This window comes from Vulpes lagopus, chromosome 7, assembly GCF_018345385.1.
Source record: "Vulpes lagopus strain Blue_001 chromosome 7, ASM1834538v1, whole genome shotgun sequence".
Taxonomy (NCBI): domain Eukaryota; kingdom Metazoa; phylum Chordata; class Mammalia; order Carnivora; family Canidae; genus Vulpes; species Vulpes lagopus.
In genome coordinates, this window is record NC_054830.1 from 78883329 (window position 1) to 78902123 (window position 18795).

Sequence of the window (18795 nt, forward strand, 5' to 3'; positions counted from 1 at the left end):
GCTACCTTCTCAGGACATCACTGTACCATTAGAACCACAGAGATGCTCCACCAGAAAAATCTCCAGGATCAGGTCTTACATCCTATGATTTCATAATGTAGAAAACCTGTTGGCAATTTAGTTCCAAAACGAAGTATTACCCATCTCTATAGCAGATGCTAAAAGATACTGCAATATGGGGCCCCTGGATGGCTCAGTTGGGTAAGCTTCTGCCTTTGCCTCAGGTCATGACCTCAGGGTCCTAAGATGGAGCCCCACTTCAGGCTTCCTGCTCAGCAAGGAGTCAGCTTCTCCCTCTCCCTCTGTCCCTCCTCCCACTTGTACCCGGATGCACTAGAGTGGTCTCACTCTCTCTCTCTCAAATAAGTAATCTTTTTTTTTTTTAAAAAAAAGAAAGATACTGCAATTTGGAAACTTAAAATGAGAAATAACAGTTAAATGGGAGAAGAACCCAGAATAAATAATTGCAATTATGAAGACTGAAAGAACCTTCACTTAAACAGGTTTCACAAATAATGAGCATTCAGATTATACCATGGAAAGAGCTTTTAAAATATACAGCACAAATACTCAATTAGGAATACTACTCAGCCATAAAGAATGAAGTCTTGCCATCTGCAATGATGCTGATGTTGCTAGAGAGTACAAAGCTAAGTGAAATAAGTTGGAGAAAAACAAAAATACCATAGAATTCTACTCAAATGTGGAATTTAAGAAACAGATAACGAGTAAAGGGAACAAAAGAGAGAAACCAAGAAACAGATTTAATTATAGACAACAAAATAATGGATACTAGAGGGCCGGTGGTTGGGAGAAATAGGTGATGGGGATTAAGGAGGGCACTTATCATGATGAGCTGGGGTCTCGAATGGAAGTGCTGAATCACTATATGGCATGCCTGAAACTAACATAACACTGTATGTTAACTAACTGGAATTAAAAACTTAAGTTAAAAAAAAAATTAAGTTAAAAAATGCTACAATTTAAAAAGCCCAGCTACCTTTCTGCAACCCTCTGGAGGAAGCAGGACATGTTACAGAATGAGAAAACAACTCACCAGTGGAGCAGAGCTGAGGGGAGTCGTCCAAGGAGAGAATCCAGCCCCCCTTCCCTGCGCTGCCCCCCCCCCTGCCTCCCCACACTGCTCCTGGGCCTCCCAGCACACAGCTCTCTTTAAAGAGAAAAGGCCGCCTTCCCAAGATCGTGGCCACAGGAATGGGAGTATCAAGTGACCTTCCCATAGCTCGTCAATGAGCCCCCGTAAAGCTGATGACCCGGCCATGTGGGCCGAGTGGGAAAGTACCCACAGTGGCCCGGGGACTCCCTCTCCTGCGGATCCTGGGCAGCCTCAGCCTTGCCCTCCGCAGGAGTCACTCTCTCCCCTTTAGCACCACAGGCCCAGAAGCCCTCCAGATGCCGCTCTTATCTCCCTCAGCCACGTGAACTAGCCCAGAGAGGAGACCCTACAGATTCTTTGCAGCACCCTGGCTGCTCCTGAGCCATGGGCAACAGAGACTGTGACACCTGAGGTGTCCCAAGGTGGCCAGTGTGCAGCTGCAGCGCTTACTGGGTGCCTGCTCCCCAGCTAGGTCTGCCCAGCTGCCTCAGGTTAAAGTGAACGGCATAGCATTAAGTCGATAAGCCTCCCAGGGAGGTAGGTCACCCTTAAACACTTTATCCCCCCTCAACAGATGGGGGAATGACGCCACAGGAAGATTAAATGACCTGCCCGGCCTCACACAACCTGCCGCAGGTGGAGCCCGTGGCAGTCCCAGCCCTGGAGTCGGCTCATGAATGGAGAGAATGCTCTGGAGAAAGCCCTTCCGGCAGTAGGAGGCCTTGTACCCCAGAGGTGAAAAAAGACAAAAGCAGAGAGGTCACCTGCTGAAGACCCTTCCATGGTCCCTCTCTGCCCCCGTTTCTCCAGACCTCTGTGACAGAAGGACTTTCAACCACAAGGATGGGTGGAACGGGGTGTGGGTGCTGAGAGGACAGAACAGGCCTGCAGGCAGTGAGGGGCCTCAGTGATTGGCACCAGAGGAGGGGTCAGGCCCAGCGGGGTTCCATCCGGGCCCTGGGTCCTCTGCACCCCACAGGGGCAAGTCACTGAGAGATACAAGAATGAACCAGACCATCCCTGCAGTCAAGAAAGGTCACTGAACAGCATACCCAAACCCCTAAAATACCAAGTAGAGACTAGAAAGGGCCACAGCAGATGAGCTGCTAGACTTGGATGATGGGAGCTCAGGTACAGCTGTGGACACAGGAGGGTGCTCTCAGGGCAGGCTCCGTGGAGTGGGGGACCAGGCCACGGAGGGCAGGAGAGTGACACCTGCAGAGCTGGGGAGGACAGAGAAAGTACACAGAAGGGAGATGGCCCAGGGCTACCCTAAAGACCAGGAAGATGGACAGAAGGACCAAGGAGATGTGCAATAGGGTTGAGGGACTTCTGGTAGGACAGGCAGGTAGAAGCCCTATCACCAAAGGCCTTAAGTGTGGGACTAAGGAGATTGACCTTCGCTTCTGGCCACAGTGCTCAGCCCTGCACCTGCTCACAGCAGGCCCCCATTAATGCTGTGGAGCAACATGCAGGAAGGCAATCCCACGTGTGTGAGATGAGGGACAATTGTAGAAAAATATGCCACAAAGAGTGCCTCCACTCTTTATCAGTTGGTATCTGGTCAGGACCACTCCTACGTTTAGATCAACTAGCTGAAGCATTTGCTATGTTCTGTCCCAAATGGAGACCATAAGACTTGCCATCAGCTTCTCACCCAAGAACGTTGTGAAAATTAAGGATGAGGTAATGTCTGAAATGCTCAGAGCTCTTCAGAGATGTGTGGCAAAAGACATCACTAGTATTAATATTTAAAGAGTCTCTACCCAGCTCTGATCTCTTTTTCTGCAGACTAATGTTACGTCCACAGGATAAGGTGATGCCAGATTGGCGTCTACATAAACCTTTCCAGCAGACAGCACCCAAAGCAGGTGCTTGACCCTAAGCCCCTTTCTTACATGTTGCCGATGGGACCCATGATCCCAATAATTCAGGGGCTGGCTTCTGACGGGTTATCCAGGGCTGCCAGAGAGCAGGGGCAAAATGAACCAGGCAGAAGGCAGAAGAACAAGACAAATTTCAGAAGGTGGTCTTCCTTGAAACTCCAATTTTTTAGCACTCAAGAAAGTCCAGTGAAGACTTCAAGGGGAATCATTTTAGCAAAACCCACATCCTACACCAGTTAACATTTTTAGGTCTAATGCAGTGCCCAAGAAAGGAAGAAATAAGAATGCCTCCTCAGGCTCAATTACAAATGGAGTGGAAAGGATAATTTCAAAAGTTCAAGGGGAAAAACAATCAATCAATTTCCTTCCCCCAAAGCTTTCACGTCTATAAATACACTCACGCAAATGGACCCAAGACCACTCTTCCTTATGAAAACACTACCTGTCTGGCATTTGCAAGATAAATGATGTGCCCATCTTGCTTCCAACGCACTGAAGCTCAAAGAATGCCCTCCAGTTGCTTCTCTCTTCTTAAATAACACTCATCCCTGCACCGTTATAAAAGTCATACATGAGTCTGGTAGAAAATTTTGAAATTATTCTTCTTTGGAAAGAAGAAAATAAAAATTATCTGCCTCAATCTATAAGTTGCTAATTACCCTTCCAGCCTCTATGTGTGAAAATACATATTTTCAATATAATTGGGAACTTTCTGTATGTGTTGGCTTATAGCCTGTTTTTCCCCCTAGAACAATACCTCTTAAACATTTACCTGTGTGTTTATTATTGTACAACATTATTTTGTATATCTTACTGATAGGATTGCCATATTTAAAGCTAACACCTTATTGCTGGATATTTGGTCTGTTTTAGCAATGTCTGCATTACAATATTGAGATATATCTTTACATAATACACTGCTAATTATTCTCTTAGGATAATTAGGAGTGGCGCTGCTGGGCGAAAAACTACACAAGTTTTTACAGCCTTAGATCTAGACAAATTGCCCTTCAGAAGGGCTATTGCAGGCTCCCTCCTTCAGTCATAGAAGAGCTACCTCTCCTAATTGCTCACTGACCCCTACTTTAGTAAGTTTATAAAGGGAATGTTGCCCTTATTTGGGTGTTGCCTTCTTTGATTACTCCAGAAGCAGAGTTTTTCCTAAATGCTCTGTGTCTAGAGTGTTGTTGTTGTTTTTCAGAGGCTTTTTTTTTTTTTTTACTGTGTACATTCTATTCATTAGAAAACCAATGTCCTCTTCCCCCTCAAAGGGCATTCCCCCCCACCCCACCTCGGTGGCTCAGCACCTACCATCCACATTTTCACCTTGGTACCCTCCACTCCTTTCTCAGCATACATTTCACAGTTCCAGCAATTAAGCCAGACACAGAACCCAATGATCAGTTATTCAGCCATCAGTTTATTCACCTGATATCTCCTGGGGTCTAGAACGCTTCAGGAACCATACTGAGAGAGAACTGTAAACAAAACTATGAGAAGCCAGGGGAGGGAGGGTCAATGAGGCCTGAACTTAAATTGAAAGATTAAATTGAAAGATACCTCAGAGTTTTATTGATAGATGAAGGGAAAGAGCAGGCTAGGCAGAGGGAATCACATGAGCAAAGGTCTTGAGGCCTGTTGAAGCATCATATAGGAAAGAAATATTTTCATTCTTTTTATAAAATTCCAGTATAGTTAACATACTACTATAACAATAGTTTTCAGTGTGTGATATAGTGATTCCATTGTATACAACACCCAGTCAGTGCTCATCACAAGTGCACTCCTTAATCCCCATCACCTATTTAACCCATCCTCCCACCCATGTCCCCTCTGGTAACCACCAGTTTTTTTCTCTATAGTTAAGAGTCTGTTTCTTGGTTTATGTCTCTTTTTATCCCCCTTTGCTCATATGTTTTGTTTCTTAAATTTCACATATGAATGAAATTATACGGTATTTGTCTTTCTCTGATTGATTTATTTTGCTTAGCATACTCTCTAGCTCCATCCATGTCATTGCAAATGGCAAGATCTCATTCTTTTATGGCTTAAAAATATTCCCTTGTATATATATATACCACATCTTTTATCCATTCATCTACAGATGGACACTTGGGCTGCTTCCAAATCTTGGTTATTGTAAATAATGCTACTATAAGCATAGGGATGCATGTATCCCTTTGAATTAGGGTTTTTGTATTGGGGAGTAAATACCCAGAAGTGTAGTTGCTGGATCATAGAGTAGTTCTATTTTTAACTTTTTGAGGAATCTCCATACTGTTTTCCACAGTGGATGCACCAGTCTGCATTCCCACCAACAGTGCAAGAGGGTTCCTTATTCTCCATATCCTCACCAACATTTGCTGTTTGTGTTTTTTATTTTAGCCATTCTGACAGGTGTGAGGTGATATCTCATTGTGGTTTTGATTTGTATTTCCTTGATAATAAGTGATGTTGAGTATCTTTTCATGTGTCTCTTGGTCATCTGGATGTTATTTTCATTCTTAAGACATGAGAATGAGGGGCTGGGGTTGAGAATTAAAAGTTGGCCCTTGCTGAATTCACCTGCCTACCTGTTCTTTTCCCTGCACCTTGACTTTGCTTGAAATACCTGGCCATTCTCCAATAGACTCCTCCAAAAACCTTCTTGAGAATCACCCTCACCATCCTCTCTCCAGGCCTCTCTGCCTGGAGCTGAAATCCTGGCACTCACACCAATGTACTCAGCAATCTCCAATGAATAGATGGCTCTGTTTGCTTATTCCTGGGCTAAGTCTTATCAGTCCAGCTGGAAAGAAACTTCTGGATAGTGATATATTCTATCATAGCCATAGCCTTTCAACACTGGGCTTAACTTATAATAGGCAACCAGTAAAAGCTTATAGACTCTAACCAAATTACGTGGGACAGAATAAATACAAGAGAAGGGATAGGAGTGCACGGGTCGTGTGCTTCTAACTATCATCCAGACAGCTGGGAACATTGGGATGGTCTTTGAAAATTAGCTTCTGAACACAATCATGACAAAAAATAGATTAATTCTCTTTAGGCGTGTAATTCTGCATCTGCTTAGACATTTCTCCGTTAGGCACACAAACGATACTTGTTAAACTATGCTGCGTATCCCAAGAGCTTCTGTGCATAAAGGTCAATGTATTCTGGAGATTTGGATTTCTTTTTCTTTGCAGGAAAGCAGGAGGAAGAGAGGAAATAAGGTCCCTAATGCATGTCATCTCTGCTGGGAATTTCCATCTGATAATTCCAATTGAAAGTGAAAATCTTAATGCCACCTGGGAGGAATCAGTCTCCATGATTAATGCCTTCGTGCCAGCAGCAAACATTTCTAGATAATTCTTCCCTGAGGCCGAAGAGCCCATACATTCATCAAGTGACTAGTCTCTCCCTGTTCTGGTTCAGATTCCCCTGGCTCTGGATTCATCCGCTACCAGAGCTTTGAGCACACTGCTTTGCTTGTTTGTTGCCACACTGGGCTGTGACCTCTGCAACAAGACTAGTGACTTTTTCTCCATCCCTATGTGCCCTGGGGCCTAAAACATTCACCAGCCTGATTTGAAGGCCGCACAAAGTGGATGGTCAATCTATGTTGTGGAATTAAATGCAGGGGCCCTTAAGGACCTTAGAAATAACCCAGTCGGCAGATAAAAAAAAAAAAAAAAAAAAAAACTGAGGCAGGGGAAGCAACATCTTCAAATATACACAAAGAGTTAGTTGATAATAATTAGTAGGTGAAAGAGAGGAAGAAATCAAAGATGGTAGCAATGCTTGAGGAATTAGGAGGCTGAAGGGCTTGATGGAATTGGAAAGGATGGAGGGAAACAAAGTTTGGTTTTAGACAGCCTCTAACTCATAGAAGCTGTCCCTCTTCTCCTTATTAGCCCTTTAGCTAACATAAAAGGGAGATTAACATTTATTGAAAATTTACCATGGTTAGGTAGAAGACAGTGGTTGTGTCTTCCTCATGTCTTCTGTAATTTTAACATTCACAGATGATCAACTAAGTAAGCAAGGAAATAATGTGCCTGAGGTCACACAGCTAGGAAGCCCAGGTCTCACTGAGTCAAACTCTGGCACTTTGCCTGCTCCCCACTGACTCTCTGATCCTTGTCCTAAGGCTACAGGGGACCAAGGAAGAGCCAGGCAGACTGAGTGAGTTTACAGGTGGCCTTGGCCATGTCCCAGGACAAGAGACAGCACCTCTAGAGCCTGAATGTTAGGTCTGCAGCCTCCCTGCCTCCCAAAAGTGCAGAGAACAGACACCACTCCGCATTAGCACTTGGCTGACAGGTACCTGCAGAAGCGGTAAAAGACAGAGAAACACAGAGGCCTTAACATAGCCAGGGTACCATTGGTGACCATAAAGAGCAATGAGGGCAGCTGGAGTCAGATGCAAGGCAGGCAGTCATCATAATGACATCTTTCATTTCATCAGTCAGCGTTGTATATCAAGTCTGTGCCCAAGACCAGGCATCTTCTCGGTTCTGGACTGAACCAGACTGAGCCCTTGCCTGAGAAGAGCTCATACTCAAGTGGGGCAGGTTACATGGAAACACCTCTTAGCCACATGATCTGGGGAGTTGCTCCTCTAGCTGGAAAAGACTTCCTAGACAAAGTAGGGCATTTTGATGTGGGGATATTTGTAGGCAGCTCCATCAAGCCTTGTCAAAATGGGAAATCACTCTTCTTTAAACCCAGTAAGCAAAATAAGAAGCAGAGTTCTCTCAACTGCTCCCCACACCTACCCTTAGGAGTCCAAGCAGTGAAGTTGGAATATCTGCCTTCCTAGCTGATCCTTAAGATCCTTTTCAAACTCAAAGTACAGGTCAGGTCTGGTTGGATGACCAAGAAGGTGGCAATCTAGAGTCCAACTGCTCTATGCCAGTCTCTTCTGGAAGCCTTTCTGGATCTCACTCAAGGCATGCCCAGCCCTCTGCAGGTCTCTGTAACATGCAGCACCCTGCCCCACACTGACTTGCTACCAGCTGTAGATGGGGCAGGACTGTGAGTCATCTGTCTCCTCCCTCCTCCCCACCCCTGCATGCCTCTACCCCCTGCACAGACCTTTCTTACCAAAGCATGTCCAACTGAGAGGAGTAGCAGTCAAGAAGCATGCTCCGGGCAGGTGTGAGTCAGTAATCACAGAGCAGCAGTGACAGCCATGAGCAGAGTCTGGAACTGCTCAATGCTAGACTCACCTAGGCCACCATCCTCCTGCTACTTCTCCCCAGCTTCTCCAGACCCAACCCTCCTGCTTGCCCAGGCCTTTTTGGCACTTTGGCATGTCAACTGCCAACAAAATGATGCAGACACTCTTTGGGGAAAAGCGTATTTTATTGGTGTTGCCTTTGAGGGGCCTGTAAGCCCGCAGAGGTCAAAGACTCCACTTAAAGGGCCTTGAACTTCTGAGATAGGCTAGCTAAAGGCCAGGAAGACCATGCTACAACACACTCTGAAAGCTGTGAAGAAGCATTTCCTGGTTTTTCACAGAAAGAGATATGTACTTGGTCACTGAGAATGTAAATAATTTGCCTCCCGCTCAATGAGCCAATCTCAGACTAAATTATAGGGAAAACACAAGGACACTCAATCTTCTTCTCTGTGTCCCTTCTCTATACAGAACGCGTTCACTATGGGATCTCCCCTAAGTCTAAGAACTGGTAATGAACATTTTAATAGCACAGCTTCTCCTTCCTATTGATAGAAACTCACTGACTAGCCAGGGCATGCCGGTGAAGACCAAAGGACCAGAAAGACCTGGCCACATCTGCAAAACAGGGCACCTTGGAGCAGCAGCTGCCATGCTAAAGAAAGGAAGACACATGAAACCTCCAAAATAAAGACCTGAGGCTGGGGACCCCAGAGAGCTGGGTTCAAATACAATCCACAAAAGACAGTCACATAAAGAGAAAGTAGAAAGTCAAAGGCCGAATGGTGGCCCCCTAAGAAATATGTCCATGCCCCAATCTCAGGAATCCATAAATCTTACCTTAATTGGAAAAAGGATCTTTGCAGATGTAATTAAGTTAAGAGTGTTCAGGTGAGGATCTTATCCTGGTTTGTCCAGGTGGGCCCTACATGCAATGACAAAGTATCCTTGTAAGAGTGAGGCAGAGCTAGATTTGACACAGATGGAAAGAGTCGTTGCGACTAGAGAGGCAGAGCTGGCAGGGTTTGGCCACAAGTCAAGGAATGCCAGCAGCCACCAGAAGATGGAAGAGGCAAAGAAGAAATTCTTCCTTAGAGCTTCCAGAGGGAGTACAGCCCTGCCTACACCTTGATTTCAGACTTTTGGGCTTTGTTTTTATTTATTTTTAAAAATATTTTATTTTTTATTTATTCATAGACACAGAGATTGAGAGGCAGAGACACAGACAGAGGGAGAAGCAGGCTCTACGCAGTGAGCCCCATGTGGACTCCATCCTGGGTCTCCAGGATCACACCCCAGGCTGCAGGCGGCGCCAAACCGCTGCGCCACGGGGGCTGCCCCTGGGCTGTTTTTAGCCAGGGTTGCAGTGATTTGTTACTACAGCCGCAGAAGACTAAGACAGTGCCTTAGAAATTATCAGACTGATGAGGGATCTGAGTCCCGGAGAGGGGGCTGCCTCACTCAGTGCCACTCCACATCAGCCACTGGTCCCTGACACTCTCCTCTACAGCCCCACCAGGTCTCTCTGACCCCAACATGCATGTGGTTCCCCCAAAAACTCTAGAGGGGCTCACAAGAAACTCAGTTGGGTCTCAGGTTGTGCTAAATGCAAAGATAGACTCTGAAGTGAGGCTGCCATGGTCTTGCACCCCGCCACACTGGTCAGATCTCACCTGCATGGTCACTATGTCCAATTCTTAGTTCTGTCTTTTTCAGGGAATTGGATAAACTGGGACACTCTAACTGAAGAAGTAAAGACTCGGGGACCTGATCCCTGTCTTTGATTGTCCAAATGGCTTAAATGGCCATCGTGGGGAAGAAGAAGTGGATTTTTATGTGGGGCTTCAAAGGGCAGAATAGAGGCCAACAGCGCAGCCCCAGCCTGTAGGGAGAGTCTAGTTCAGCACAGTGAAGAACTTTCTAATAATCAGAGCCAATTGACAATGGAATAGAAATGCCTCCAGGACTGGCAGGTCCAAGCAGAAAGAGGCTGGGGTGTGCTAGGGGAATTCCTGCACCAGAAAAGGATATAGTTGATCATCTCCGGAGTTCGCAATCCTGTTTGAAAGTCTATGACTGTTCTGTTAGTTAAAATATCCTGTAAAATATTTTACATGAGTCTGGGCTTTTGGCATATAGACAGGCAGTGCTCTAACTAAGGAACTTACCACGCAGCTTTTGTAAAGACAAAAAACCAAAAAATTTAGTACTGTAACTATCCAGAAATGAACTCAGAAAAGAAATAGTTCCTCCTGCTCCTATATACAAATGTCTCCAACACCCAAGAAAGAAGAAAGAGGGAAGGGCACATATCTCCATATGGACATCACCCTTTACCCTGACCAGGAGCCAAGAGCCCATGCTCCAGTACCAAGGGAGCTTTGGGGCTCATCTCCTCCTCCAGGGAAAACCAGAGAAAACAGACTCCATGTTTATTTTAATAAATGCTTTTCCTTTTGCATTCTTCTGAATTCTAGATTTGGAACAAATCAAACAACAAAGCAGTAACTCAGAAGCTTACCTATGCTAATGCTCAAAACAGTCTTGGAGAGGGCTTTTTTGGGGGCAAGGGGAAGGGTATTGTTATCGCCAGTTGTAACAAATGCTAGCCTACACCCTACATTCTGGATACTCAGAAAACAGGAAGCATAGCATTTCTCATCTGCCTGCACATCTGTCTGTCTTCTCTTAAGTCAAAATCTCATCGTTGCATCCGGGTGGATTCCTCTGAAGCTCTTTCTGTTCAGAATTTTGAAAATTTGCCATGTTACCCTTTTACTGAAATGGCTGAGCTTCTCAGATCATTCCTCGAGAGGTCAAAAGAATAGACTTTCATATTTTTGGATTTGCCACCCTATCTTTTCTAGCCTGTAATGAGTGTCCCCCCCCCTCCTTTTTCTAAAGGAACCACTGTTAAGCACACACATCATTTATCAGCCAGCTTGTGAAATGATTGGAAGCCCAAACCATTTCTAGCCATGGCAAAAAGGTCTCCAAACATCAGGTGGGTCCCTGAAAATACTGTGTCACTTGAGTGAAATTAACGGCTACTGCCCTCACATTAGTTGGCCAAGCACCAAATAGGGCTTTCCATTGTCCTTCAGGCAGATAGTTCATTATTTTTAAAAACTCTCCTATTTGCAGAGCTACATAATGTAATCTGTAGTTAGCAAAACAAATTTAAGACATCATTATTCTTCTATGAATGCATATTAAGTTTGGTGTATATCCTAGACTATAGTAGAAGTATGGCTACAACAGCTGTGCATAAATCAAAATTTTATATACTGAATAATGTTAAGTTCACAGGCATGATGTTTTTGTTTTTGTTTTTAAGATTGTATTTATTTATTCATGAGAGACAGACAGAGAGAGGCAGACACACAGGCAGAGGGAGAAGCAGGCTCCATGCAGGAAGCCCAACGGGGGACTCAATCCCAGGTCTCCAGGATCATGCCCTGGGCCAAAGGCGGCACCAAACCACTGAGCCACCGGGCTGCCCCATGTTGGATATTTGAAAGCTTTCCATACCAGCTTTCTTTTGGTATGGTGAAAAATCCTTTCATAATATAAATAATTATTGATGAGTTTATCTAGCTTTTTTGCACAGTATATTTATTAAAAGTTGGCCACATTGGAAAGCTAAATTAAAATTAGACTCCTGTTTGAGTTAACATCAACTCTTCATCAAATGAAGGGCCTACATTTCAAGGCATCAGAATGCCTCAAGTGAGTTCAACTGGGGACCACAAGCCCTGAGCATCAGCATCATGTTTCTGGCATGACTCAAATCATTTCAGATCTCAGGAAAATCACAGGCTTTGGTCAATCCATTGCAGCAAACACATATCAAGCTTGCACTAGGGCTAGGGTCTATGAGAAGGACTGTGAGGCAGAGGTAAGAGGGACATTGTGTCTGGCCTCCCAGGGACTTCTCAAAGCCATTGCCACATGCATAAGTGACGGCACACAAAATCCTCCACAATTGACAGCAATGGCTTCCCTACGAGATGTACTAAATGCAGGGGAAGAGCGGGGCAGACGAGAACCCTGGGACGAGGGGGTCTAGAAGACGGCTGCCAGGGCATACAGGGTTTAAGCTGGGCCCTCAGGCATGGGCAGGATCACCAGGGCTGAGGTACATGAGGCAGAGGGGCCAGATGGAGAGGCAATGGCTGGAGGGATTAAGTGTGGAGGACACGGTGAGGGAGGAGGGGGACTGAGAGAATAAATGGAGACAGCCTTCATGTCCGCGGGCCTGATGACTCTGGACTTCATTATCCACACGCAAGGGATCCACTGAAGGTCTCTGGGCCATACATTAGACAAAACAGAAGTCTGATGTTCAGAGAGGGAATGGAAATGTGGAGACATGTTTGAGGGAGATTTCACAAGTCAAAATGACAGGACTTGGTGAGTGACTGGATTTCAATAAAGAGGGATCAAGGGAGAGAATAAGGTTGTGGGTGACTATGTAGCACCCCCCACATTGCCCCCACTACCATGGAATTTCCAGGGTGGGAGTGGAAGACTGCTGGCCAGAGAATATCACACAGCAAGTGGGCAAGGCTGGCTTTGGTGCCACTCAGCATGCTTCCCCTCTGCACATCAGTGAGCAGTCCAGGGGCACTACTCTTCAGGGTTTACAGTGAGAGGAGATGGGGGAGTGGGGGAGAAGGCGAGGGAGGTAGGGACAGAGAGGAAAGGGAGAAGGGGCAGGAGAGGGAGGGTAAGAAAAGGAGAGTGGAAGGGAAGGAGGGAAAGATACTGAAGGAGGTCTACAGTGGGATGTTCCCAAAGTGGGCAGCAGCTTACCATGCCACTCTAGGTTTGACCATGCTATGGCTGGGTATTCTTCTTTTCAGGATTCCTAAAACATAGCTTTGTATTGAAGGAGCAGAGAACCTGCTCTGGAGTATCCCCATAACTGTAGTAATAATACCCATGCACACAGCCTGTCTGGTCCTAGAACACACAAAGCCTTTCAGGCCTCCGGGTCTTTGCATTTGCTGCCTCGCCCCACCTCCCCCCATCCCCCACCCTCTTAATTTAACTTTCATTTGGTGCTTGCTACATACCTGGCACTATTTCAAGTACATTACATATATCAATCCATTTAATCCCCAAACAACTCTATCAAGTAGGGTTATTATGCCCAGTTTACAGTCAAAGAAACTGAAGCCCAGAAGATTAAATAACCTGACAATGGAATATATTTAGTTGTCAGTGGGGCCAGTATTCAAATACAGACACCGTGGCCCAGAGCCTGTATTCTCACACCAAAGCGACCCTGCCTCTTACTGAGCTGGACTGCATGCCACCCCCACTCCTACCCCCAGCTCTAGTCTGAACTGGCTCCTTGTCTCCTTTAGCTCCCAGTGGTTCAACAGACCTTCCTTCGCCACTCCCATTACCTTCTCTCACTTTACCCTGCTTGTTTCCTTCCCAGCTCTTAGCCAATTTGTAATTATTTATATGTTTACTTGTTTACTATGTTCCTCTAATTAGAATATAAACTCCAGGAAGGCAGGGATCTTCCCTTTTGTTCCAGTGTATTCCTGGGGCACCTGGAATCATTCTTTGGCACAGAGAAGGTGTTCTGTGAATAAGTGTTCCGTGAACAAATGAAGGGCGGTAGAATGGCTGCCATGTGGTGGACACAGATTCACAAAGTATTGCAGTGTCCTTCTTCACCCTCCTGTCCTATTCTCCGTCCTTGGCTACTACAAATCCCCAGCAACCCACACTAAGGCAGATGGGAGCTGGCGCCCGGTTCCCAGCATATATGGACAATGCTGATATATTTATAACTGTGTCTGACTGTCAAATCCCCCCACCTGGGTCCTTGAGCACATAGTGATAAGCTTATGGGAGGCAGGGATTGCGTGTTCTGATTAACTTCTCTGTGGCCTCCCACCACCTAACAGTATTTACAGAGCATTGTTTGCTGTTGATGTCAGCGTCTGATCTGAGCACCCCCAAATGACAAAAAGCCCCTGCCCTTGCATTGTCACAAGAACTCCAGTCTGATGGTGAGGTTCCAAGTCAATACCTATGCTAAAACAAAAGGCACCATTCATTCACTTTATTGGTGTCTAGCAACACTTATGGAGCTTGCCCATGAACACTCTAATAAAAGGCACGATTATCAAGTGTCTATCATTATACAAACACTCTGTTAGGCACTTTATACATGATCTCATTTAACCTTGTATATTTGGAATTATAATTCCCTTTCTGCAAATGTGAAAAGTGAGGTTCAGAGGCCCAATATCCCCCAAATCAGTGTGGATTCAAGCCCAGGTTCAGAGCCTCCTGCACCCCATGGTGCTCCACTCTGTGCTCTGCCTTCCCCTCACTTCCACTTGACCCACTGTTCTCCATTTGGGCCCTGAGTTCTCCTGACCCTGTACCTTTGCTCACACCAGTTCCTTGACCTAAAATGGCCTTTCCACTTTCCACCACCTGTTGAAATTCTCTTCCTCCTTCCACCTTCCAAGACACAGTCTTCCCCATTAACCCCAGTTAAAATCCACACTCCTCAGTGTTCCCAGAGGTCCCCCAGGAATACTCCCAGAATGGCCTGTGGTATGTTCCTCCTTCCTCCTCACTAGACCCTGAGCTCCTTGAGGGGAGGGCCTATTGGTGTTTTTCCTATTTGTTTCCTCCCGAAGGAGTGGTGAGAAAGCACTTGCTGAACCGAACCACTGAAGAAGGAAGAGGGAAGTGACTGGTGGCATTCTAATGCATCTGAGCTATCAGAGGCTCCAGACAAATGAGCTTCCACTACAGAGTATGGCTGGGAAAAGGCAAACATATGTACCACAACTCTGCTATTTTCCTGCCCTGGTCACAAAGGGCACTATTACTAGTTCTCTGATTTCATTAAGCTTGAAACTTAAAACCAGGAAGTCTAGGAAGGAAATAAAATAATAAAATCACTTCCATAAGAACCCTTTCACAGTAGCAGATTTCACTCACACACTGGGGAGACGCTAATTGCAGCACAAGGGGGACAGGAGATTGGGCAAAAGCACAAAGCTCACTTTGAAGGACATGGGTTAACTACCTCATGCTTGTTCTCCTGCATGAGAGAGTTCTCCTTCTGGCTGCACCAGAATGCACCTGTTCCAGAAAATAGGTACTTGCCAAACTGTAGGCCTCTCCAACCATGCCTATGTTGAACACACACCAAAAACTACTTGATTTAGAGTGTTTTTCTACATCATCTTGACTGGAAAACATCACTTTAGGCTAGGGACAGGTAGATATTGGCCTCTATGTCAGGACCCCTACAATGGTGCTTTATTTTTTTTCTTCAAATTATTTTGAGGTTTTAACAAAAATAACCAACTCACAGACAGAAACGCTTGCTGATCTATAAGCCACTCTGAAAACAAATCATTATGCTGTTGAATATTTTATGATGGTCCAAAGCACTGAAGGAGGGAAGGGCAGCATTCACCAATCCTTGCCATGTCTATTTCAAGACTCCCAAAGCATACTGCAAATGCTGCCTTTATTTCCCATTTGCAAGTGCTATAGGTGGATGTTCCAAAACTGTGAAAGAGTTCCAAACTGACCCTAAATAGAGAGACCTGGAAGACTCTACTTCTTCAGAGTTTACAGCGGAAGGACCACAACCACCATCTAGTGCACATTCCTCCCTCCCCACTTCGTGGGCGGCAAAACCAGTGGGGGGACTTGCCCAAGGTCACACAGTCCGTGGGTGGCAGAGGGGTCACCAAAACCCATAGCCCGGACTCCTAGCTCTGGGAGCACCCTCTATTCCCAGAGACTGACTCAACAACCCTCCTGCAGCTCAGCCCAAACTGCTGCTGGTTAGCAACGTGATGGCCCACCCCGCCCCAGATTGACTTCAGTGGGTTCTATCCCCGCGCCCCAGGGAGCCCTGGAGCTGAGACACTCAGGGGTGCCCCGACTCACAAAATGGCAACACCGGCATGCACTTCAGATGATCATCCCTGGCGAACCCCTCCTGGTCCAGGCGTGGCTGTCCAGACGGGGCAGGGCTGGCTGGTCCGAGGTCACTCAGAAAGTTGGCGCTGGCCGCGGCCGCACCTGAACCCAGGTCTCCCGCCTCCCGGTTTGCCGCTCTTTGCAGATCTCAAAAACTTAAGCAACACACTGATACTGTGAGAAATTTAACCGTTGCAGGCCCTGAGCGAGCCCGCGGGCGCGCCTCCCACAGGGATGGGGACACGAGGACTGGAGGCGGGCGCGGGTCACCCGGGGTCGGCGGTGCAAACGGAGCGCACGGCGGAGGGCGGCGCGGAGGAAGCCGAGGGGCAGGCGGCCAGCGGCTCGGGCAGGCGCAGGCCCGGGGCGTGGGGACCGTCAGTGCCCCCAAAACTTTGCGGCGCCGGGACCTCGCCCTTACCTGCAGAGGAGGCGCCGCCCGCGCGGACGCGGACCCGGAGAGCTGACGCTTTCGGCGAGGGGCGGCCCCGCCCGGCGGCGGGCACGGACGCGGGCAAGGCTCGGGCAGCGGCTCGGCTCGGGCTCGGCTCGGGCTCCGCCTCCCGCGCCGCGGCTGCAGCCGGAGGTGGGGGGGGGGGGGGCGCGGGGGCGCAGGGCCCGGCCGCGCCCGCGCCGTCTGGCCGCGGCAGGTGCTGAGGCTGCAGCTGCGGGTTCGCCAGCTGCCGGCGCCGCGACCCTCGCCCCGGGGGAGGAGCCCCGCGCGCCGCCTCCGCGGGCCCCGGAGGTCCCGGCCCGCCGCAGTGGGCGGTCCCGCTCCCACCCGGGCCCTGCCTCCGCCGGCCTTCGGCGGCTCCCCACCTGGGCACGCAGCGTCCGCGGAGTACCCACGGGGAGACTGAGGCCAGGAGAGGGAAGGGGCTCCCCAAGGTCACCCAGCCCCGCGGCGTTCCAGAACTGTAACCCAGTCTCCAGGCACGGCCTTCTCACCCCACCCTTCTCCTGGCTGTCATACTCCAAGGCCTCTCGAAGAACTCCAGCTATGTAGGACTCTGAGGGATGCAAATGACCCCAACTTCCCTGCTCTTTCCTTCTTGGTCACTTCGAGGGCTCCTCAAACCCCAAAGCCCTAAAATGCTGGAGTGCCTTGGGACTCTGCACTCAGCCCTCTTCAGACTCCCTGGGCCATCTTAACGACTCCTCTGGCTCCGGTCCTACCACCTCTCTATCCTTCCCAAATGCATACCTCTGTCCAAGACCTCTTTTCTTTGCTGAAACATCTGTTCCACACCTACTAGATCCCTGCCCCATGTTAGACACTGGAGATACAGCGTCGAATTAAGCGTTCTCCCTGCCGTCTGGAATGTACTGTCTAATGGGCTGTTAATACAGGGCACTTCTTGTGATCCCAGGGTGCCGTCGCTGGGCAGCTACATTGTCTGAGCCAGGGAAGAAGGCCTCCTCTCTACAGAAACCTAGAAAGACCAAGGAGCTTGGCCAGTGAAAGGGAGGAGTGTGGAGAGAGCTTTCTAGGCAGAGGCCACAGGAACAAAGACCCCAAAATGAGAGCATCCCAATGAGGGAAGGACAGAAGCTGAGAGCTGAAGGAGAGGTACACGGAGTTCTGAGTAGGGAAGGGGCACCATCAGGTTGGTATGTTAGATCGTTCTGGTGATGGAATGAAGCACAAATGTAAGTTAATAAATGTGTCCTTCATCAAAAAAACAAAAACAGCATCGCAGCCATTGGAGCCTACCTGGCCCAGGTGAAGAACATCACTCCAGCACCTACCTCTTCTCTTTTACTTCCAAATCCAGGCCTCTTTTCCAAACCTCTCTCCTCAGAGGCTATCTTTGAAAGGCCTCCTAACCAACCTGCAACATCTCTTTTCTCTCAGTGCCTCAAAGATCTCTTTTCTCTCGGTGCCCCAGCTCCTCTGCCACCCAGATCCAGGCTGAGTTAGCCCTTCATTCTTTGGGGTCTGCTTCCCCACCCGTCTCCACTCTAGACACAGTGTACCAAATTCTGCCTTTGGATAAGCACCATTAGGGAAAAAATGGATAAAAAAGTGAAAAGTTCTGAAGCCATTATGGAAAGAAAGTAAGCCTCCAAAAAATTTAAGTGTTGTACCTGTCCACATTATTACAACTCCAGTGCATCTACAATGATCTCTAGAGTTTAGTTTTTTTTAATTATGTGTTGTAAATAAAGATTAATAACCAAATTACTCTCCCTAAAGCAAATTATTACGGACTAAGGGAGGCACCTGGCAGAAAGGAAAATAAGAACTCAACCCTCTTGGCCAGTGTGTATAGATTTTGCCCATGGAATTTTTTCCTTTCCGTCTCCGTGTCCTAGCTGCCTATGCCAGAAGCATCTGCTTTTTCAGGAGATTTAATGGGTAAACAATTTTACCTTTTGGCTCCTGGGTCCCCACTCTGCCCAGGTTCTCATTCTGATTGCTCTTCTCCTTCAGCCTTCCTTCTCTGCTGGCTGTTTAAATGCCAATGCTCCTCATGTCCCTTCTTGATCTCTTTTACCTCTTCCCTCTCACTGAGCAATTCTATCAGATGCATGGCTTCATCCTTCTTCTGTGCTCCAAACCCAGAAACCTAATTGCCAGCTGGACATCTCCTGAATCCTCTTCAGGTGCCCCAGTTTCAAAAGAGCCACAACTAAACCACAACTTT

The 18795-nt window shown here is 47.4% G+C and overlaps 1 protein-coding gene across 2 annotated transcripts in view; it reads right to left on the reverse strand.

The window, feature by feature from the left end:
* Positions 1-16589, reverse strand: part of FRMPD1 (FERM and PDZ domain containing 1) — a 92513-nt gene extending 75924 nt beyond the window's left edge. The window contains exon 1 of one of the 2 annotated variants that reach the window (XM_041760619.1): positions 16569-16589. The gene's annotated coding sequence lies outside the window, so the exon portion shown is untranslated. Of the gene's footprint in view, positions 1-16114; positions 16246-16568 lie in introns of those variants that run through there. The other variant, XM_041760618.1, reaches the window with a different exon arrangement.
* Positions 16590-18795: the final 2206 nt, after the last annotated feature.